A 16,752-nucleotide genomic window follows, 5' to 3' on the forward strand; every position below is an offset into this window, starting at 1 on the left:
GCAGGGCAGTGCTATTATCCCTATTGTACAGATGGGGAACTGAGACCTGATAGGGTGGGCAGGACGAAAGTGCCAGAAAGAGCAATACCCCCACTGCAGCCAGAGAGCTTCCGCGCTCGGCTCGGCCTCTGGCGCCGCATCCCCCTGCCTTTGTTTGGTTAGGGGGAGGGTGGGCTATGTCAGAGCATCCCGGGAGTGTGCACCTCACACAGACAAGCCCCTGCTCACCAAGAGCTTTACAAACCCAACAGGGCACACAGTAAACTCGCAGCTGGTAGGCCGGGCTGAGATTTCAGGAGGGATCTGTAGCGGGAAGAGCAGGACTGCACAGGAGGCCCAGAGGATTGGGAGCCCTGGGATTCTGCAGCAGCATTTAACGGGCTCCTCAGACGCTGCCCCCTCTGAGCCCTGGGGCCCAATAAGCCATGCCAGGGGAAACCTTCCCATGCAGTATCTATGCAGACACTTGCCTTCCCCAGCTCAGCAGCGGCCCCTCTTATTCACTAGCCTGTTCCTTCAGCATAGCCTCCTCAAATTGCCACTCAATCCCCTTCCCTTATGTTCATTCTGCCTGCTCCTCAAGCAACCCCTCACCCCTCTGCTCACCCCTCTCCAAGGTCCTTCAGGACACATGCCCATGATGCTCAGTTTGCACCCTGGGTCCACCAGGGTGTGTGCGCAGAGCACAAGTGGGGAGTCAAAGGAAGGGTGACAGATTGGGTAGGGCCCAAGCCCTGGACTTAGACTGGATAAGTAACCATGGGTAAGTCACCTAGCCCCTCTATGCCTCAGTTCCCCCTTTGTAAAACAGGGATAACAGTACTACCCTGCCTCACAGAGGTGTGTTGAGTATAAAGAGTGCAAGGCCCTCAGATAACACTGTAACAGGGTGAGTATAAGTCCCTAGACAGATAGGAACAGAGCTGGGTGGATAACTTACACAAAAATGAAATTTGTAGGGCAAAAAATATGTTTTCCATTGAAAACAGAAACCACTAGATGGATGATGCAGTTCCATCAGATGACCCTGGCAAAACGTATGACCAATAAGGAGGATGATTCTTTTTGCATTTAATTGTTCAAGTTCAGAAGTGATTTATGTCTGAGATGTTGTTAAGAATGCATGCCCGTGAAAACATGTGTGCGACACAGAAGAGTTTGGTGTTTGTGAGGACTGTGGTTGGTTAGCTAAAGGAGTCCAAAGGAAAAGAGAGGGAAGCAGGGGAAAAATCCACAAGAGGAGCATTTATACATGTTTCCTCATCAATATGTCACTGAAAAAAGTAATATGGAAATTTCACTTGGCCCATGAAGAGCTATTGGCCCAGATTTGGAGACTAAAGTCAGTCATTAAGGTTTCAGAGTGTGACACAGAGGAATCTTAGTCATGCTTTAAGTGCAAATCTCAACTGAACCTTAGCTCTGGAATCTGTACCAGGGAATATCTTGTAACAAATGTACACACACCTGCCACTTTATAAAAACCTTCCTGTCATAATGGAAGCTGATGATGAACAAAAGGAAAGAGGGGGAGGGGAAAGAAGAGGAGCACAAAAACACTAGACCCTGTAAAAGCAGCTAAACCTAGAGGCAGTGAATAGCTGTGTCTTTGATGATAAACTTAAGATAAGTTATTATTTAGAGGACTAAGGATTTTGGGTACATTAGATTAGAGAGAGAAATAAATTAGGTCAGATAGCCAATAGGTCGGCTGCAAAGATAAGTCCACTTCTTCTTTGAATTAGGAAATAAAGTCACCCATATTTTTAAGGACACTCCATTTTGATTCATCACGGATAAGTGCACTTGAAAGATTTTTTTATCCACTCGCCTATGTTCAAAACCTATTATTACCCAGGAAGAGACGGAAAGAATTAAATGCACACATCATTTGATTTTAATTGAAGGAATGTTCTATTTCATTGAACTGCTAACTAAGCTGAACAAGAGATTGTGTTTACATAAGCAAACCCTGAGTCAGTATAGACTGGCTGTCACATTAAGTCAATACTTATGAAGGTTCTCTATTTAATTATTCAGGGAGAATTGACTTATTATTGTGTTAAGAGTGTGGTTAGCCTTAAGCAAGGTAGCCACTGAGCTGAAAGATTTCTTTAAACTTTCTTTGAATGCTGATCTGGTTTCTGCTGAAGATTTGAGGTCTTTTATCATCATCATCATCTTTCTGACTAGTGCAGCCACCTCTCTTGTGCAAAGGAATGAATTAGCGGGGAGGGGAAGAGGTCTCTGTTATTCCTCTCTCTCACCTCTTCCTTTGGTTCTCTTTATTCCCCTTCTGCATTGCACAGGAGGACAGATCCAACAACCTCCATGCAGAAGTCACTATGCTGGGTGAAGAAGGGACTTTGCATTTTTCTAAAGCATATTTAGGTAAATCATCAATTACTGTGAGTTGGGAGGAGAATTTTCCCCAGGGGCAGGTCATTCCATCACTGCAGGGTTCCTTGCACCTCCCTCTGAAGCAGCTAGAGCTGACCACTACCAGAGACAGGATATTGGTCTAGATGGAGCCCTGCTCTAGTCTGCTTTGCTCTGGAGATTCCTAGGTTCCTATTGGAGATTTGCATTTAGGAGTGACTGGCTGGCTCAGAGGAGCATGATGGGCTGTAGAACCATTCACCTCTAGCTCATGAATTCAAACCCAGCCTAGGTCATTACTGGTGCAACTCTGCTGCCATCTGACAGTTGTACAGAAGTGTGCATGTGGTGGGATGCCGTCCTGCTCCCAACACACAGGCCTCTGCATTGCAAAAAGCTCTGCAATCATTAGCAGTCTCTGCTGAGACGCCAAGGACTCAGTGCACCATGGCAGAGACCCCTCCAGTGAGACTGAAGTCATTCGTAGGGGCAAAGCATGAAGAAAGCATGTCACATTGTGTCTGTTGTGTGGATGAGCAATGGGGTTTTTCCCCCCTCTCAAGAGCTGTCAACCCAGTGCCAGATTCACCCTACAAGACTGTAAACTGAAAATATAAATTGAGCAATATTTTAACTGGTGACTGGATAAATGACCCCTTGGCCTGTCCCATTTGGGACCAGTTACTTTGAAACAGCAAGGCAATGAGCAAGGCAATGGAGAATCTGGCCCTCCATGTTTTCCATATACCCATCTGCAGCAGGGAAGGAACAATCCTTGCAGATGGATTGAGTGAGGCCCAAAGGAAGGCTGGAGGTTTCAAGCATAGCAAGCATCCCTTGGTACCAAACCAGGCTGACTAATCAGGGAGTGATGCTGAAGGAAGCTACCATCTAGGCCCCCCTCTCACCCCCAGGGATATCTAAACTTCAGTCTGGGGCCTTAACGGGAAAGGGAGGATTCCTTTATCACACACAGATTTTACACGACAGTCGGAGCATCCTTCATCTAAAGCAGTGCAGGTGTAAAACAGAGCAGGTTGAGTAACAGCCTGAACCCCTTTGGATTCCCTCTTCACAGTCACCCTTTGAGACCTTGATCAAAAGGTACAGCCCACCAGAAAAGCACGTCGGTAGTGGCAATTCCAGTGGGCTTGCTGTCAGCTGGTTTCTACTGGTTTCTACTGATCCCTACTGATGAAGCAGAAGGCCGAGGAACCAGTTGTCTGACCCAAGTATTCTGAACTCTAGATGCCAACAGGAAATGGCTAACATTTGGCAACCGGAATTTCAGTGACAGTGCAACTAGGCACAACTGAGTGCTAACCTGGTGGCATGACAATGAGCAATGGGGAGTTCCCTCCCCCTTCACCATGCGGATATGAGCATCCAAAGACACTCAGCCAAATGCAAGCCTACCGAGTGGGGAAAGCAACCCAATAAGATCTAGTCAAGCTCAGATGATAACGTTAAACCATGCCATAATCCAGAAAGTCCCCAACAGGCAGTCAGCAGGAATGCCTGCTTCCCATCTCACTAGATAGAGAGATTTATCTATTCTATTCATTTCTTCATTTATTTTTCAGAACACTAGGTAAGTCCATGTACATATTTTTTCCCTTCTTCTTCTTTCCGGGGGAATATCTTGACAGCTAAACAGCAGCACTGAGCCACTCTCATTACATGTTGTAATGAAAAAGTTGAGCTGCTCTGATGCTGTTTATCAAGGAAACATTCATTATAAACGACATTTTGCTTGTACTAGCAAAGGATATGAAGCTGGGGACACAGGTTAAATACTATAATCAGTGCCAGAATCGAATAATCACCTTCTCCCCATCCCATAAGTCAATTGTTTTAGGGGGAGAGGATTGGGAAAGGGGAAAGAACCTGAAGAATTAAAAGCCTCCCTGCCTTTGGATGCTGTGGAAATTCAGTTTGTAGAGGATGGGAAATTCTTAAGCACCAGCATCAGTGAAGCATATAAGACCAGATTATTTGTGGTCTTGACTTGCTGATGCAAGATGAAAAATACAGCAAACTGCAGCTGCTGAAATCAGCTTTCCCCCCCCCCCTCTTTCCTTTCCCCTTAGCTGAGGTTACTGTTTTGCAAAAGGCTTTTATATTCTGGGAGCTAAAACCTGTCCATTGCAATCAGACACACAGCACAGGGAGTTTGTCAGAATTCTCAGTGGCAGAGGGGAAGGCTTCCTGGCATAAAAAGCCTCGCAAATCATAACGCTCCCTCCTCTCACTCTTCAGCACTCAGAGAACGGGAGAGGGCCAGGGCTTGGGAACTGGAGGGTCTCTCAGGGGCCTTTCAAAAGGCATCATAACATAAATGAGGAGGAGGAGTAGGATTTCATGCTAAGGCACCTAGAGATCTGGCCTCTCCAAACTCCCCTCTCCACATCCCAAATTTCTTTGAATCCAACCATCTGGTGAGGAAGAACAGAGTTTCAATAAGACTGAGCAATGAAGAGGCAGAGTCGATTGAACAGAGTCGATTTATGGAATGGGCTTAGATTGTGCAGCTCACTTCACTGTACCCTGGCCAGCATTTCAAGCCAAGTATCTAGGGGCAACAGTTAGTGTAGTAACCCTAGTGCATGCCCAGGCATTCCAGCTTTGCACTGCTGGTCTCCACACTTCAGCGAGGGATCCAGGACTAGACTAGTAAGGAATGCTGCAGTCTAGGACTGATGTGTCTCATTAGAAGTGAGAGAGAAGCTCAACTGGAGGAGCAGGGGTCAGCTCAGGTTGAAAAAGGTGCATTGGCTGAGCTACTGGGACAGGGCAGGAAGACTAGAAAAATCAATAGATGCTAGAAAATGAGAGTAAGGCACATTGAGAGACTGGGTAAGTTGCACCAGGGCTGGAATAGCCAAGGGGGCTGCAGACCACAATTACAGTGCACTGGGAAAGTTGGAGGGGTAGAGGCGGTGGTCCCAGATCTGGAATAGCAGCGTGGCTTCAGGTTGGTGTTAAAGTACATTAGCAGAGCTGTGGAAGTGCCCAGGACTAGACTACCAGGGGGTGCTGCAGCTGAGAATGTGTGCAATAGTTTGTGTGCTCAGAACAGGGATTTGGGAGTGTTGGGCCTCAGATAGCACATTGGAGGCAGGTCAGGATTGCACAGCATCAGCAGAACAACAACCCAGGACAGGCGGCAAATCAAGGCTCTGGCAGAGCCAGAGAAGGAGTGAGGGGCCGAGGCCTAGGATGGTGCTACAACTCCAGAGAGAAGGACATCAGAAATGATAGGTGGAGGGCTTGGGCAGGAAGCTTGCCCAGCACTTATCTACGTTGGCCCAGGTCCCAGTCCTTTATGTTTGTGAGCCCCATACTAAAGAAGAGGTGGTGTGTGAATTACAGAAACTTGGAGACCCAGCTAGCAGAAAGTCCTGCTCCTTTAGGATTTGGCTAGGATTGGTCACAGCTGTTCCGGGTCTTTCATTGGAAGCTGCAGTTTGAAACCGTTCTAGCACATGGCTTAGGAAGACACATTTGCCTCATTCTCCCCCCCAGAATCCTGGGACTTTAGGATTTCTTTTACCCTACAGCCTGCAGGAGAGTCCCTTGCCCAAACCATTGACAACCCTCAGGAATAACCAATCCGAGAGGTGTTGGCATCAGGTCCTTGCGGCAGAACCAAGGGAGTGCCCAAAAATCATGGCACCTGCTGCCATCCCATTGCTTCCTCTGCTTGTGTGTTACAGCCCCTTCCCCCGCCCTGAGTCTGCCCTGCGTAGTTAGTTTGTCAGCTCTTCAGGGCAGGGGCTGTCTGCTCCTCCGTGTCATGCAGCGTCTGGCACAGTGGGGCCCCATTCTTGGCTAGTCCGTAGGCACTACCGTAATAAACAGGATTAATGCTAATAATAATGCCGAGGGCATTTTGCATTTCAGTAGACATCTGCAGCCTGTAAACTAAAAAAACGTAGCACGGCCATTGCACTCCAGGAGACAGGTGACCTGTTTGTATTGCCCCTGTTACAGTGCAAGCAAATAGAATCATAGAATCATAGAATATCAGGGTTGGAAGGGACCCCAGAAGGTCATCTAGTCCAACCCCCTGCTCGAAGCAGGACCAATTCCCAGTTAAATCATCCCAGCCAGGGCTTTGTCAAGCCTGACCTTAAAAACCTCTAAGGAAGGAGATTCTACCACCTCCCTAGGTAACGCATTCCAGTGTTTCACCACCCTCTTAGTGAAAAAGTTTTTCCTAATATCCAATCTAAACCTCCCCCACTGCAACTTGAATAAACATGCTTCAGCTAATTCCAAAGCCTAGGCTTGTACCCAGGGGCCCTGGGAGCTTTCTGCAAACTTCCCTGTCAACATTCACGCAATAGGGTGTTACACAACTAGGACCCCACGTACCTGAGTTGGTGGAGTTCCTGGGAACCTTTCCACTGAGTTCCATGGGCTTTGGATTGGACATGAAGGGGCTGGATTTTTTTTTAAAACGGGCTGAGGACCTGCAGCTGCCAGTGAAGTCAATGGGAGTTTGAGGTGCTTAGCACCTCTGAAAATCATGCTGTACATGCAGAAACAGTGTCGGTACCTGGGGGCTGCACTCAGGCCGGTCTACAGGTGTTCAGTGTCCAGAAGTAGCATGAACAGAACCGATTCTCCTTGCTGCTCACCCTAGTGTAAACCAGGCGTAACGCCACTGAAATCCACAGAGTCATATCTGGGTGCAGGCAGCACAGGTGTGGGAGCAGAGTCAGGCCCAGAGAGGCTTCTTGCTTAGATAGAGCCCCAGGAAGCTTTAGCTTAATCCAAACTCATTTTCCAGGTGAGCTGTTCTCTGGGGTGCTAAAGCACATGGTCCAGCAGGCCCTGTGTCTAAAGCCAAGTCCCGTATCAGAACTTCCCAGAATGGGGTGGGCTTGGAAATCCAGGCCAGGCTCTGCAGCCTGGGTGCCCTTTCTAAACCCATCACAATTAGGTCATTGAGCCAGACCCAGGCAGTGCTCTGTGATGTCAGCGGGGGCTGCAGATGCAGCTCAGCACCTCTTAAGATCAGGCCACCAGGTTGCAATTCACCCCAGCACCAAGACCGTGCACCATGTCAGCCTCCCTGGGCAGCACAACTATAAAATGGGGCTGCTGCATTTGCAGGCCCATTCCAGCTAGCAAACTAAATCAGTTCCAAACCTTCTCCTCCCACCAGGGAACTATACCCAGAGCCAATTCCAGATGGGCACAGAAATCCAGTCCATGTTTCTATTCTCTTTATTCCAGGTGCATGAATCCTCTCTTCCTGTAGGAAATGCGTGCTCAGCCTGAGGGCCGCAATGTTTCACTTGCGTCAGTTGCAAGTAAATCCAAGGGTGGATTTTAGTGCCCAAGAGGAATGGATGCTGGTTATGCCTCTGGCGCTGCCTGAGCCCTCAGCCAGGAATCTGTGGCTCTTGTAGAGTGTGTGGCTGTGGCAAGACACCAATGGTAGCGTATGCAAACTCACTGCCGGCGCAGACCTACATCCAGCTGGCTGGTTAGCAGAGCAGTAGAGAGCGCAGCCTACCGCAGCTCTCTGGGGGAAGTGCAGCTGTGAAGGGCAAAGCCATGGAGGGGGAGCTAACTGCCTGGGCAAGGTTTGCGTCAGCTGGCACAGCCTCCGATGGTCTAAGGCAGGGGAATAGCTGATCACGCCATGGTGGGAGTGAACAGCATCCCTATTGCTCTGGCAGTATTTGGCTTCACCAGTGCAGGGATGAAGCCGTTACTGGTTTTGAGGCCCTGCCCTCTTGGCCCTCTACAGTTTGGACTTTTCTAATCCTGCCCTTGCCCATTCGGGGCAGCCTGGGGCATCCACTGAACACAGTGGGTGTCTCTGGGTAACAGCAATCCAGCCCACAATGGAGCAACGTTAGCGGAGACTGGAGGTAAAGTGCAAGCAACACGTTGTCCATTTCACCGCCTTCTCTCATACCCACAAGGCCGTTTATAAGAGCTGCAGCCCTCCAGGCTGGTACACTGCCTGCTAGTTAAAATGCCTCCATCTCCAGCATTCAGAAAATAGCTGTCTACAGTATTGCTTTCAGCTGTAATGGAAAACTGATAGCTTTTATCTCCCCAACTTTATGACTATTGATGGGACAGAGGCCAGTGTCTGACGACCATTTAAAAGCCAGCCCTGTGCAGTCAGAGAGCAGCAGCAAAAAGCAGTGAAATCTCCAGAATGATTGTCTGGCTGAGCATATGGCACCAACATCCAGTAAACAAAGCAACTAAAAAAAGAAAGAAAAGAAAAACTTTCCATCTGGGGGCAGGGGAGGGGAATCAGAAAAAAAATATTCCAGTATTGACTTCTGCAAGCATTACTTCTCCAAGGTCAGTCTCAGTCCCGTGGTGTTAGCCATCCTGCCTGCCCAAGCTTCATAAGGGGAGGATGGGAGTTTAAGAACGTCGGAATTGCTGTACTAAATCAGACCAGTGGCTCACCCAGCTCAGTCTTCAGAGTTGCCCACTTTTGCAGTTTTATTACGAGTCTTGCAGCATTTGATGTTTTTTCTTAAAGCTCCAGTTCCTGGATTCATGTCATTACATGAAAATTTCACTTTATGGTTAAAAAACTAAGTTTCAAGCCTTAGCAGTTGGGAAGAAAATTGGGAAAATGTGAGTGTAACCCTAGGGGGTAAGAAAGCAGACGGCAAAGAAAACAAATCCAAAAGTATTGCTGGGCATAGGTCGGAAGTTCATTTTTCTGCAGGATTTTGAGATTTGGACGTTTAGCTGCATTCTAAATTGGAGTAAAAATTTCAAAGGAAAGAAAATTCCAAACCATTTTTGTTGTTGTTGCTGGTCAATCAAAATGTTTCGATTTTGACATTTTTTAATTTGTATTACAATATATAATGTTAGACACAAATAGTATGTAACACAACATTTAAGAAAACCAGCAAATTGGAGAGACAAGTTTCTGCTGGGAGACAGCCAGTCGGTGCACTAGACTTATCACCTCTAGAAGTCTCAGTGTGGGTCACAAGAACTAATCAGTTTGCTGTTCCCTTGACCTGTTCACCCCCACACGCGCTTCTCACTCCTGATCTATCCTGATGCTCCATTTCAAGGCTCCTCCCACACAGCTCTACCAATGGGTCTCAATCCTGACCTCAGAATCCTCTGCCATCCCAATGTGATTCTTCCAAACTCTGCCCTCAGTTCCGAAGTACAGCTCTTCCTGGGGTCTGCACACAAGTCTGCCAATGCCCTTCCAGCCTGCCCAGCAACCACAGTCCTGGGTCTTTCCTGAGCAGAGCCTGCCTCTCATGCCAGACTGCCTGGTATTTCTGGGATAAGGAACTCCTGGCCACCCATGCTGCAGGCATGCATTCACTATTTTGTAGCAATTGGCTCTGAACAGCTTCCGCTGCGATTCCATGCAGCTGCTTTCTCGCTGGTGGCTATGCACCAAACCCTCCGAGAATAGGCAGAAACCTTTTTGTAGCTACAGCGGCGTCCATAACCAGCTCGCGGTCACCGCTTGTGTCTGTAATCTAATTCTGTACGCTCCTTCTACTAGCACAGAATTTACACACGCTTCATCTCCTAACACAGGCTACGGCATCCGGCACCGCAGCAAACAGCCCCATCTGCCTTTTGCCACCACAACCCCGTTCAGTCTGCAAACGCCCCTCCTTTCAGGGACTGGGGCCACACATAGCACTAAAACCCAGCCTGTTCCCAAGTGACTAGGGATTGGAGTGAGATTTTCAGAGCTGACTAAGGGATTCAGACGCACAACTTCCATTCATTTCCATGGGACGAGTATCTAAATCCCTGTGACAAACCTCAGAGCTGACTCTTGGCAGCCTGAGCTGTGGTGGAAGATGGGACTGGAACAGAGACCTGCTGTCTGCAGAGACCTGAGTGGCAGTGAAAGATGAAACTAGAGTTCTGAATAGAGAAGCACCAGTGCTTCCCAGGCTACACTGAATAACGGCACTGGGTTCCCAGCTGTTCAGCTCCTGTGTGCCTATTTCTTTGAATGCCGCTAATCCTCTCTCATCAGCTGAGTTGCAGCACTTTCACCAACTGTTGCATCAGGGCCTGCTCCAAACACTGGAGGGTGTTTACCTGCACATCCCACTCTCCTGACTTGGGGATGTTTTGAACTGGGCCATCCTGAACGTGGGATTCCCTCACTTGCCATTTTGAATCTCCGAACTCTGATTCTAACTCATCAGAGCTGTAAATTCTGACTGACCTTCGAAACTGAGCTGCCAACTGGAATCTAGCCCAGGCCAGATGTAAATACTGCTTGACAGCAGTTGAGTTGCCTCTGTGATAAGTTGAGGGGTCTCAGCCAGACCAGTTTCAACTGGACAAGTCACAAAACCAAACATTTTAATGGATGCCTTTGTGGGCAGTCTCAGCAGAGGCCAAAGACTGAATGGATCTTGGAGCAGGAACTCCTCCCTTGGCTCTTACCCTAGAAGAAAGTCCCTCCAAGCCCAGGATGAATCTTGCCCTGCTGTTGCCCATGTTAGATTTGTTCTGTAAAAACGTGACATCAGAGCCTGATCTAAAGCCCATTAAAGCCAGTGGGAGACTTTCCACTGATTTCTAGTGGGCTTTAGATCAGACCTCCTGGCCAAGATTTTCAAATCTGATTGGGGGGGGGCCCAACTGGAATTGGCTTAAAGGGGCCCGGTTTTCCAAGGCCTGGTGCTCAGCATGAGCTGAAAAAATCAGGTGAGCTGATCATCTTAAAAAACAGAGGTCTCCAAAAGCCCTAGTCACTTGGGAACAGCATCTGTCCAAGAACGTGAGAGGCTTCCCCAGCATGAAATTCACCAAAGTCTTCCGTGAAAAGCATGTCTCTCCGGGTGGCTCTGCTTTTTTTGGTTTGTTGGGCTTTTTCCTCTTGCACCAACTGCTGTGAGATAACATGAGATATCTCTGCTTAAAGGTTCTCCAATTACAGTTCATGTTGCCTTGCATTAGCAGTGGAAGTTGGAGGCTTAATTACCTCCCATCCTGGCAGAGAAGCTTTATCTCTTCCTTGTGTAGCTATTAGGTAGCATTGCTGCTCGTTGATTTGCTTCAGAGTGCAATCAGCACTCTTGGCCCCATGTAAAGATTAACAAGATGAGCATCATGCAACGACTCAGGACTGGTAAGTACATGCACAGATCAGATTCTCAGCGGTCCAGTCAATGAACTTACTGTACGTGGCCCAGTTACCCTCCACTTTCAATGGCAGTTGACTGGTTCTAATTCCATTCTGTACAGAAAGTAGTGTTGCACACTACCCTAGCTGGGTCATTTTCACAAGGGGTAAGTGCTCAGTAGCTCCATTTGGACATCTAAATAAAGGTCACGTTCTCCAAAGGGTCCAGCACCCAGCAGTCCCATTGTCGCATTCATGGACAGATTTTCAACCAAACCCAGCACCCAATGTGCTGAGCTCTTGTGAAAATCTGGCCTCAGTTGTGGGTGCTGAGCACTTGGAAATCTGACTCTGAGCTCTGGTCCCAAAAGACAGTGCAACTTGATTTGGTATAACCCAAAGCTTGCACTACTTCCAAAAGGGGATTAGGGAGAGGGACAGAGGCACCTACCCAGACATCACTAGGCCAAGACTGCATCTATTCATAATACTGAAGGAGTATCCACCTTACAGACCTCTTTGTCTATACTCCTTCCCTGACACCTCCTGGCCTTCTCCTCTACAGCTCCTGCCATCCACCTCCCTGAACCCTCTCTGACTGCCCTCCGTCTCTTTTCACCTTCCTTCACTCTAGTCCTACGTAGTGCCTCTTAACCTCTTCCCACATCCTCCAATCTCATCACCTCTTTAAAGCATGTTTTGGAATAGACAGCCCATAGAGAAGATGCTCCACTAAACTAACTTGCACTACTTTACACTGGCCTGGCTAGTGTGTAAGCGCACCACTGCCCTCTATTGTATGGAATCTGAATTGCTCAACTGTGTGTCCCAAGCCCTGTACTGCAAACAGCTGGCGGAGGTTCTTTCTGAGCTCAAGAGGGTGGGCTCTGTGCTTCCTCTGAAGCAGGAAGATCTGTGTCAAGTCTTAGGCAGCTCCCAGTTTGTTAGAGTATCCAGAACTAGCACAAATGTCTGGCCACCATAGTGACACCTCTGTGCTACCCGCAGAGGATCTAAGAGGAAGCCACGCCAGCTGGTCCTGAGGAACGATGAGGTTGACATCCTCCAAAGGAAGTCATCAGAGTTTGTTACTGTGGCAGAGGTTCTGGAGCCATGACTAGTCTACGCCACCATCACTGCATTTGGAGGGGTAACCCGGGAGCTGATACAGGCTGCCTGAGGCTGCAGCCCAATTGAGAGAGATGCAAAGCAAGTGAGGGCAAAGCTGGCATGCTCTATTTATACACATTCCCAGCATGCTGAGGTTGGAATTACAGCCTTGGCGGTGGCTCACGGCCAATGCCTTGTTATTTATAAATGTACAGCGCCTTGGAGACAAACAAGGGAGAGGAGACGCCTTTCCAGCAACAAACAGAACTACAAACAAATATCAGGCTCTTTCTGATGCTCCCAAGTGAGTGTAGAGCCTGCCTGCCAGCACATCTTGCCTGGAGCCAAAGAGGATGCATCTGATACCAGGGGAAAGGTTACCATGCATGGCATCTCGCTACCCTACCAAACCCACCAGAGCTTGATAAGGCTCTAATCCTCTATGGGTTGCTGGGAAATGGCTGCAAGTGACTGGGGAGGTTCCGTTCAGATAAGAGTCTGGCTGCTTAGTCAGCCCCATGAGGTTCCCTTCTGAGCTACCCAGGCTCCAGCACAAGCTGGAAAAGCAGTTTCTCTCTCTGTGTGTTCCCACTGCCCTGTCCATCTCATACTAGTAGGAGCCACGTGAAGCAGATGTTCTCAGATCTCAAAACCAGGATGGGTCCAGCCTTCTGGGGCAAAGGGTCGGGGCAGATTCTGTGTCTGAACCCTGTCCGCCCATCGCTAACAAGAGTCTGATTTGGGTTGGATGCCAACTCATTACGATTGTAAAGATTGGGCATGGCCTTGCTGAGATGGTCAGGGAAGCCCGGACTGACCTTACAAGTTAGTGCTGATATTTATCAAATGGCTCCACCTACAGTGAGGGCTGGGAACAGTTTCACAGTTGTAGTTAGTTTCACAGGCTGGCACAGCTAGGCTAGTGACGTACAACTGCAGTGGGCACTGGTTCATCCGATGCTGGCTACGTCTTGTGCATGTAGGAATCAATGGCAGCCGCACTGGAGCTGCCCACACAAGGCCATCACATGGACTGCACAACGCTCACACTGAACCTTCTTAATTCAGTGCAAACCCAGGGAAATGTGGACTATATATCTGCACAGCTGACTGTCCCTTAAGGAGTTTGGGCTGCCCCAGCTCCATAGGGTATCTCTACACTGCAATAAAATATCCATGGCTGGCCCATATCAGCTGACTTGGGCTTGGGCTGCAGGGCTATAATATTGTAGTGTAGATGTCTGGGCTTGGGCTGCAGACCGGACTCTGGGGGAACCCCACAAGGAGGGAGGGTCCCAAAACCCAGAGGTCTACACTGCAATTTTATAGCCCTGCAGCTCAAGGCAGCTGACACAGGCCAGCCGCAGGTGTTTAATTGCAATGTAGATGTGTGCTATATGAGCAGAGATTGATTCTGTCCAGCTTCAGTGCATTGCATAGGGAAGTAGAAGTGGTATCCCCAGGAATGCCGAAATCTGCTCTCCCCAGCTCCAAATTTACTGCACCATCGTGGGAAATGCAAATGACATCCCTCGGCGAGCAGAAACCTCATCTGAGCAGCTCCAGTAGATTCCTGGATGCTCAAGACTTAGCTGGCAATGGATAAGCCAGTGCCCACCACAACCAAAAGGCTAATAGCTTTGGGAACAAACCTGTAGGCAAGTGTTCACTTGTCAGCCTTTCCAACAGCTGTGAGAAAGAGAAAGAGAGAGGGCTGGGTGCACGTTCCAATGGGAACAGCAGGTTCCTAACCCTTCTGCAGGGACAGCGCCGTAGTTAGATGCCATAGACAGAGAGTCTCAGCAGCTAGATAGACAGACAGACAAAGTCATATAGACAGGGGCAGCGGGAGACTCAGATACACTGAGACAAGTCTATCGCTAATGATGTTTTTCCTTGGCCGGTTCTTCCGTGCATCCTTGTAACATCACTCAAGATTTTCCTCTCTCTGATCTCAGATGACACTCTCCTCCAGCCCGCAACACAACAAAAGCGCACAGACCAAACCAACTCAGCTCCCCACGTGCCAACCTCAATGGTCACATCCCCAAACACCCCCTCCCCAAACTGCCTCTGTCACACAACACTCACATTGTCCCGACCCCCAAATTGCTCACCCCAAGGTGCCCCTTACGGCATTCCCGCCAAATCCTCCAACCCCCACAAATCATCCCAAACACACCAAAGGGCCCCAGCATCCAGATAACCCCAACACAGACCACCTAACCCACACATATGCACCTAGATTTATCTTAAGACACATGCACCCCAACATACACACACCCCTGGGAGAGACAGTAAATGCAGGGTTTGCCCTCCTTTTGGTAGTCTGATGCCCACGTCACAGCTGGCCCTGTGCACTCATGGTGCCTGACACCCAGAAGCCTCTTGGCCTCCATCAGGGGATTTTTATTACACTGCCAACAGCTCTGCTCTGCTGTTTGTCCCCAGTGGGACTGGCTGGGTGGCTGCCTTCCCACCGTAAGACTGGCGCTCACAACATTGACGCCTGCTTCTAGCCCCAAGCCCCAAAACACCCCCAAAACAAACAACACTGAAACTAATCAACCTACACTCCCTCCCGCCCAGTACATTAATAACGGTTTTGAAACAACCACCCTAACCCCAAGCAGAGATTGTTGGGATTTTTATCCCAAAAGGGGAGAAGTGCCAGAGACTCCAGGAAACCCACCAGGGACTTCACTATTGCTATTGATTTTAAGTGGAAAGTGCTCAGATCCCACACTGATGGCTGGCACCACAGAACCCACAGAGAGTCTCTCAGCACCATTAATGCTCAGGCTCAGACTGGCCCGAGAAAGGCCCGCAGAGCAAGTATCACCAAATTCCACAGCTTGGCACAAACGCCAGCTTTGTTCCCGGGATAGGAGAGCAAGTTACGAGGCTGGGCGGGGGTGGGGGAGGAGCAGAGCCAGTTTGAGGGTCACTGGCAGAGCTGTGGAGGGCCCCAGAACTAGAATAACCAGGGGTGCTGCTGATGGGGATTGAGGCACCTGGGCAGTCGGGCGGGTAGGGAATTTTTCAACACTTACTGTAATTGAAAACGGCCAATTTGTCAAAACCGAAACTTTTCACTGAAGTGGTGCAGGATCAACAAAACTTTTCCCCGGAAGGTTTCTTGGGCCCAGGATGGAATTCCTCATCAAAATGAGAGAGCCCCAGTGATCAGGGCATGCAGCAGGGATGTGGGAACCCAGGTTCAGGTCCTTTGTCTTCTTGATTTGGAGCAGGGACATAACCCTGAGTCTCCACCATCTGAAGTGGGTGCCCTAACCCCCAGGGTATTCTGCGGTGGGGGGGGTCTCTCCTGCTGGAGCTGTTGCATGTTGCACTGGGTCAGGGCCAGAAAGACTGACTCTATAGCCCAGTGGTAAGGGCACCAAATCAGGGAGAGTAGGGTCTTGAACCTGGATCTCTCACATCCCAGGTGAGTGCCTGGCCACCTTGCTTTTCTGGGGTGGGACTCTGGCTATGTCTACACAGCTAAAAAACTTCAGCGTCCAGGTCAGCTGACTCAGGCTCGCACTGCTAGGATAAAAATAGCAGTGTAGACATTCAGGTTCGGGCTGGAGCCCAGGCTCTGAAACCCAGCAAGATGGGAGACAGGCTACAGTCCAAGTGGGAATGCTGACATTGCTAATTTAAGCCTCGGGCATGGGCCCCGTGAGTCCAAGTCAGTTGACCCAGGCTCTGAAATTTGCTGCTGTGGGTACTGCTGTGTAGACAAGTTTCTCTCTCTCTGGTTTTTCTAAAGGTCTCAGTTTTGTCCCAGTGTGGAATCAAGCCAAATGCCAAAACCTCAACTTTTTTCACAAAACAAAGTTCTTCTTTTCAAGGGCTGCCAACCCTCCAGCATGGTCCTGAAGTCTCCAGGAATTAAAGATTCATTTTTAATTAAAGGTTACGTCGTGCACAGACACAGAGTTGTGCACATAAACACCCACCCATGCACGCACCCCAGCTATAAACTCAGCCAGAGGATCTGCTCGAGCCATTTCCATTTCAAACGCCAGGAACGAAATCTTCTCTCTAGCTCTCAGCCTGACAGTTAAAAAGAAAATTATTCTTTGGTTTTTTTCTGCCTGCATCCCGCAGGGAAACACAGCTCAGGTGTTGGGCCGCAT

General features: G+C 49.0%; 1 protein-coding gene across 3 annotated transcripts in view; it reads right to left on the bottom strand.

The window, feature by feature from the left end:
• Nucleotides 1-16,752, bottom strand: part of GFRA2 (GDNF family receptor alpha 2) — a 98,461-nt gene that overhangs the window by 35,226 nt on the left and 46,483 nt on the right. The window lies entirely within an intron of this gene.

Source organism: Caretta caretta, chromosome 26 (assembly GCF_965140235.1).
Source record: "Caretta caretta isolate rCarCar2 chromosome 26, rCarCar1.hap1, whole genome shotgun sequence".
Lineage (NCBI taxonomy): Eukaryota > Metazoa > Chordata > Testudines > Cheloniidae > Caretta > Caretta caretta.